We start from the raw sequence: 6,706 nt of genomic DNA, 5'->3' as shown, positions 1-6,706 counted from the left end.
AGACCAATTTTGAGGGCTCTTAGGCATTCTAAAGCCTATTTAAACACCAGAGGAGGCACTTAGGAAGGGGAATGCAGAGTAGGAAGCAAGGAATTACTCAAGGAAAGCCGATTGATCCATCTCAAAAACCGAATTCATCATCAAGACTGAAGATCTCCCTTCAAGTTCCTTCAGGAGTTTTGGGATTTCTTATGTTTTGTTATCTTTATGCTTTTGAGATGTTTTCTTCTATAATCATGAACTAAACCCCCTAAATACCTAAAGGGAATGAAACCTAAGACGGATCTTGTTATTATTATCTGAATTGTATGATAAATATTTGACTTGTTCTTAATTATGTGTTCTTAATTCTTGTTTTAATATTCTAGGATATTATTTTGAGTTAAAGCTCTTATTCAAAGGAGGAATAGACCCTGTCTAAGAGTAAATTTGTCATAATTAAATGGAGTTGATTGCACGCCTAGAGATAGGGAATAGAAATAGATTTCAATTAATCAGCCTAGGATAAGACATTATTAGTCTCAAGAAAGATAATAATATAACTTAGGGATTTCTACGGATCAAAGCAAATGAATAAATCGTTTGATTCAAAGTCAAATAACAAGTGAAGTCTAGGTGGATTTTTCCTTCGGTATTGTCTTGATTAATTGAATTTTCCCAAAAGCATTTCCCTAATTTCTCTCTGTGCACTTTTAGTTTAGTTAATTAATTTAGATAATCAAATCCCTTAATTTTTAGGCTATATTGTAAAAAGAAAGTAATTACTACTACTCTTGGTTCCTTTGGGTTCGACAATCCGGTCTTGCTAAAGCTATACTACTATTCGATAGGTACACTTGCCTTCGTCGTGATAATAGTTAGTTTCAAGAACAATTAATTATAAATATTTAAAACCTGTTGTGAATATCACGTATCAAGTTTTTGGCGCTGTTGCTGGGGAACTAGGATATTAGAAACACTCGATTTTTATTACTTTAGCAATTTTACTTTTATTACAATTTTATTTTTTTTTCTAATTCTTCATTTATTTTCTTCTGACAGGTTTTTCTAGTTTATGACTAGAAGAAACCCGTCAGGACCATTACTGTTTGATAGTAAGATCAATCGCACAGTTTGTAGAAACTGAAGACAAATAAGGCGAAGCTTATGATACACAGAGGAAGAGCAAGAGGACGATACTTCTACCACAACTGAGGAGATGGCTGAAAACTAAGAAAATCCGCTACCTCCTGTGATTGCTGTTAATCAGAATCCTGCTCCGCTATGATTATGCTAAACCTTCTTTAACAGGAACTGAATTGAGCATAGTTGACCTACTGTAGCTGCAAATACTTTTGAACTGAAACCTAACACAATTTAAATGATACATCAATTTGTTCAATTTGATGGTTTGCAGGACAAAGATCCCAACACTCACTTGGCAAACTTTTTGGAACTATGTGATACATTTTAAATTAATGGCGTTTCTAATGATGCCATTCATCTTCGGTTGTTTCCCTTGTTGTTGAGGAATAAGGCTAAACAATGGTTGAACTCATTACCATGAGGGTCAATCACTACTTGGGAACAAAAGACCAAAAAGTTTTTATTAAAATATTTTTCGTCAGCTAAAACAGCCAAATTACGTAAAGATATCTCCTCTTTTGTGCAGATGGATTTAGAAACACTCTACGATGCATGGGAGGGATACAAGGACCTTTTGAGAAGGTGCCCTCACCATGGGTTACCACTTTGGCTACAGGTTCAAATGTTTCATAATGGCCTGAATCCTTCGACTCGACAAATGACCAACGTAGTCGCTGGTGGAACCATCAATAGTAAAACACCTTAAGATGCTTATGAATTTATAGAAGAGATGTCACTGAATAATTATCAGTGGCAAGTCATGAGGACAAAGCCAACAAAAGTAGATGACGTTTATAACGTCAATTCAGTCACTATGCTCTCTAATCAGGTAGAACTCTTGAATAATAAAATTGATGGTTTTCTTAGTTCTTCACAGGTTCACCCAGTAATGCAGTGCGAAGCAAGTGGAGGTGGATCAAACAATTCAGAATACCCACCCTATGGCCACAACATAGAGAATGAGCAGTTAAATTACATGGGTAATAATCCCCAATCTCAAAATAATCCTTATAGTAATACTTACAATGCAGGTTGGAGGAACCACCCAAATTTCTCATGGGGAGGCCAAGGGAATCAGAGACCACCACCTCCTAGATTCTAACAACCACCCTACCAACAAGAGAAAAAGCCGAACCTTGAGGAGATGCTAACAAAATTCATCTTGGTGTCAGAAACTCATTTTTAGAATACCGAGATAGCACTTAAAAATCAACAAGCATCAATCCAAGGGCTCGAAACTCTGATAAGCCAACTTGCCAAACTGATTTTTAAACGACAATAAAGTAGCCTACCGAGTAACACTGAATCTAACCTAAGGGAGCAAATCAATGCAATTACCAAATCAGAGGCATTATCTAGTATGATTTCTTCGATGTCGGCTCAGAGATATTTGAGAAAGGGTTATGAAGCTTATTTGGCCTATGTAATTAATACAAAATAAGTTGAAAAGAAAGTTGAATCAAGGCTTGGTTGTGTGTGAATTTATGGACGTATTTCCGGAAGAATTGCCGGTTTGCCTCCATCGTGGAAGTAGAATTTGGTATTGATTTAATACCGAACAACTCGATCTCGATTGCTCCATATAGAATGGCACCAACAGAGTTGAAAGAATTAAAGTCGCAGTTGCAAGAGTTGACTGATAAAGGCTTTGTGAGACCGAGTTTTTCACCTTGGGGTGCTCCCTTGTTATTTGTGAAAAAGAAGGATGGTTCTATGATATTATGTGTTGATTATCGGCAGTTAAACAAGGTGACAATCAAAAACAAGTATCCGTTGCCGAGAATTGATGATTTGTTTGATCATCTAAAAGGAGTGACATGGTTTTCAAAGATTGACTTGAGATCTGGGTATTATCAGCTGCGAGTAAAAGAGTCAGATGTGCCTAAAACTGCTTTTAGAACAAGGTACGGTCATCATGAATTTTTAGTTATGCCATTCGGGTTGACAAATGCTCCTACTGTGTTTATGGATTTAATGAATCGCATATTTCGGCCATACTTAGACAGATTTGTTGTGGTGTTTATAGATGATATTTTAATTTATTCAAAAGATGAGACAGAGCATGCTGAGCATTTGAGGATAGTTTTGCAAACTTTGAGAGATAAGTAGCTGTATGCTAAGTTTAGTAAAAGTTAATTTTGGCTCCGGAAAGTTGGATTTTTGGGTCATATTGTTTCAGGTGATGGTATACGGGTTGATCCTAGTAAAATTTCAGCCATTGTTGATTGGAAACCACCGAAAAACGAATCGAAGTTAGAAGTTTCTTGGGGCTAGCTGGGTATTATCGGCGTCAGAAATGGATTTTCTATAATTGCTGCTCCTATGACTAGACTACTCCAAAGGATGTTAAATTTGAATGGACGGAAGAATGTCAACAGAGTTTCAAGAATTGAAAAGTTATTAATCAAGCACCGGTGTTGATACAACCCGAATCGTAAAGAATATGTGGTGTATAGTGATGCTTCTCTAAATGGTTTGGGGTGTGTACTCATGCAAGAAGGAAAAGTGGTGGCTTATGCTTTGAGGTAGTTAAAACCTCATGAGAAGAATTATCCTACTCACGATTTGGAATTGGCTGCGGTGGTATTTGCTTTGAAGATTTGGCGACATTATTTGTATGGTGAAAAGTGCTGAGTATATACCGATCACAAAAGTCTTAAATACTTGATGTCACAAAAAGACTTGAATTTGAGACAGCAAAGATGGTTGGAGTTATTGAAAGATTACGAGCTTGTTATCGATTATCATCCAAGAAAAGCGAATGTGGTTGCCGATGCTTTAAGCAAAAAGTTGTTGTTTGCTTTGAGAGTTATGAACACTCAGTTGAAAATTTCAGATGACGGTTCGATTCTAGCAGAGTTAAGAGCAAGATCGATGTTTTTACAAGAGATTTCTGAGGCTCAAAAAAATGATCAAGATTTGCTAGCCAAAAGAAAACAATGTGAAGCTGATACGGGATTAGATTTCAGAATCGGTTCTGATGGTTGTTTGATGTTTAAAAATCGGATTTGTGTACCGAAAAATGATGAGTTGATTCAAAAGATTTTACATGAAGCACATAATGGTTGTTTAGCAGTTCATCTGGGCAGTACGAAGATGTATAATGACTTGAAGAAAATGTACTGGTGGAGTGGAATGAAAAGAGATATTTCCGAGTTTGTATCAAAGTGCTTAGTTCGCCAACAAGTGAAAGCTGAACACCAAGTACCTTCGGATTACTCCAGCCTATTATGGTTCTTAAATGGAAATGGGATCGGATTACTATGGATTTTATATCGTGGTTGCCGTTAACTCTGGGAAGAAAAATGCCATCCGGGCAATAGTTGATGATCGACTAAATCGACTCATTTTATTCCAGACGCATGCATTATTCTCTTAATAAGTTGGCTGAATTGTATATCCGAGTAATTGTTAGACTTCATGGGATACCTTTGTCAATCATTTCGGATAGAGATCCGAGGTTTACCTCACGGTTTTGGCAAAAGTTGCAAGAAGCATTAGGTACAAAGTTAAATTTCAAAGACCGCCTTTCATCCGTAAACCGATGGACAATCGAAAGAGTAATTGATTCTTGAAGACATGCTCAGATGTTGTGTATTGGAATTTCAAGGTAGTTGGGAAAAGTATTTACCGTTGGTAGAATTTGCTTATAATAATAGTTATCAGACAAGTTTGAAGATGGCACCTTATGAAGCATTATATGGTCGTAAAAGTCGGACGCCATTGTATTGGACTGAACTCAAGGAAAATCAGATTTATAGAGTTGATTTAATAAAAGAAACCGAAGAAAAGGTGAAAGTGATTCGAGATTGTTTGAAAGCTGCTTCAGATAGATAGAAATCTTATGCGGATTTGAAACGAAAGGAAATGGAGTTTCAAGTTGGTGATAAGGTATTTTTGAAAGTGTCTCCATGGAAGAAAGTCCTTAGATTTGGACGAAAGGGCAAGTTAAGTCCCCGTTTTATTGGACCGTATGAAATAATTGAAAAAGTTGGACCGGTAGCATATCGGCTAGCGTTACCACCTGAATTAGAGAAGATTCATGATGTGTTTCACGTATCTATGTTACATCGGTATCATTCGAATCCTCCACATATAATTTCACCGACAGAAATTGAACTGCGACCGGATATGACTTATGAAGAAGAACCGATTAAGATTTTAGCTCGAGAAGTCAAACAACTAAGAAATAAAAGTGTTGCACTTGTAAAAGTGTTGTGGCAAAAGCATGGGGTAGAAGAGACTCATGGTAACCTGAAGAAACTATGAGAAACCAATACCCACACTGTTATTTCAGAAGATTTTCGAGGACGAAAATCCTTAAAAGGGGGAGAGTTGTAATATCCTCAATTAGGGCTTAATCGAATAGTGGTTTCGTGACCACAAATCCAAGATAGAAATAATTATTTTACAATGATTTTGATGTTTATGATATGATTGCATGATTGTGTGAAAATTTCGTGATGAAATTCTATGCCTAAAGTGCTTAAATTGAAAGTAGGGACTAAATCGAATAAGTTGCAAAACTTGCATTCTAGAAGTTTTAGTATGAAATTGTTTTGGAATATTAATGAGGAGGTCTTAAATATCAATTTGACCAATTTTAAGTTCATGGACAAAATTAGGACATGGAAGGAATTTTGGAAAGTTTAGTAGTAAGGGTATTTTGGTCATTTAGTTATTAAAATGAATTAAAAACAAAATTAAAAGCCAATTTTTGTCCATCTTCTTCATTAGGTCGAAATTTCAAGGGTTCTCCATAGCTAGGGTTTGTTTCAAGCTTCCAAGCTCCATAGTAAGTGATTCCAAGCCCCGTTTTTAATGTTCTTTACGCTTTTGGAATCTCTAAGCTCGATTAAGCTTATGCTAGCAATAATTCAACCTAGGGTTTATATTTGGAAAAATACCCATAGGTGAAATTTGTATTTTGATGTTTTATGATAGAATATGGGGTTTTAAATTATGTTAGACAACTTGTGCTACTCGGTTTTTAGTGAAAACGAGTAAAGGGCTTAATCCAAAAATACCTAATAGTCACAAGTATATGTTAGAGAGAGAATTTGATGTTGCCATAGAAGGAAAAGTAATCAACATGTTATAAAACATAAGAATAAGGAATAAAGTTTAATTCCGAGCCTAGGGCAAAAGTGTAATTATGCAAAAGTTTAGGGGCAAAAGTGTAATTTTTAAAGTTCAGATTAAATGCTGTTTTGATAAATGTATGTATTAAATAAGATTAATTTGGTATTATAGATCAAGAAAACGAGATTCAAGTCGTGATCGAGAAAAGAAAAGATTGTGGACTAAATTGCAAAATCTTTATATTTTGGTACCAAGGTAAGTTCATGTGTAAATAATGTAGCATAATTGTTATTTTTAAGTTATTGATGTTAATTATATGATATGCTGATTTTTTATCGTGTCATATTATGCTTTGTGGTTAATGTTGAGTAATATGCAAATTACGTTTACTACTTGATAAATATGAATTGCTACCGAGTATCGATTCGATATTCCATGGAAGACTGCAATGTGAGATCGAGGAAAAAGCCCGCTTGAACCTTAGGAATAGATTAGGATA

At 35.5% G+C, this 6,706-nt stretch overlaps 1 non-coding gene across 1 annotated transcript; it reads right to left on the bottom strand.

Annotated features, from left to right (window-relative positions):
• Nucleotides 1–1,618: 1,618 nt before the first annotated feature.
• Nucleotides 1,619–1,725, bottom strand: LOC128279630 (small nucleolar RNA R71). The gene has a single exon (XR_008269829.1). It is a non-coding gene; the product is annotated as a small nucleolar RNA R71 (small nucleolar RNA).
• Nucleotides 1,726–6,706: the final 4,981 nt, after the last annotated feature.

The sequence above is a fragment of the Gossypium arboreum genome, chromosome 8 (assembly GCF_025698485.1).
Source record: "Gossypium arboreum isolate Shixiya-1 chromosome 8, ASM2569848v2, whole genome shotgun sequence".
Lineage (NCBI taxonomy): Eukaryota > Viridiplantae > Streptophyta > Magnoliopsida > Malvales > Malvaceae > Gossypium > Gossypium arboreum.
The sequence above is the reverse complement of the archived record's forward strand: the minus strand, read 5'-3'. Positions and strand labels throughout refer to the sequence as shown.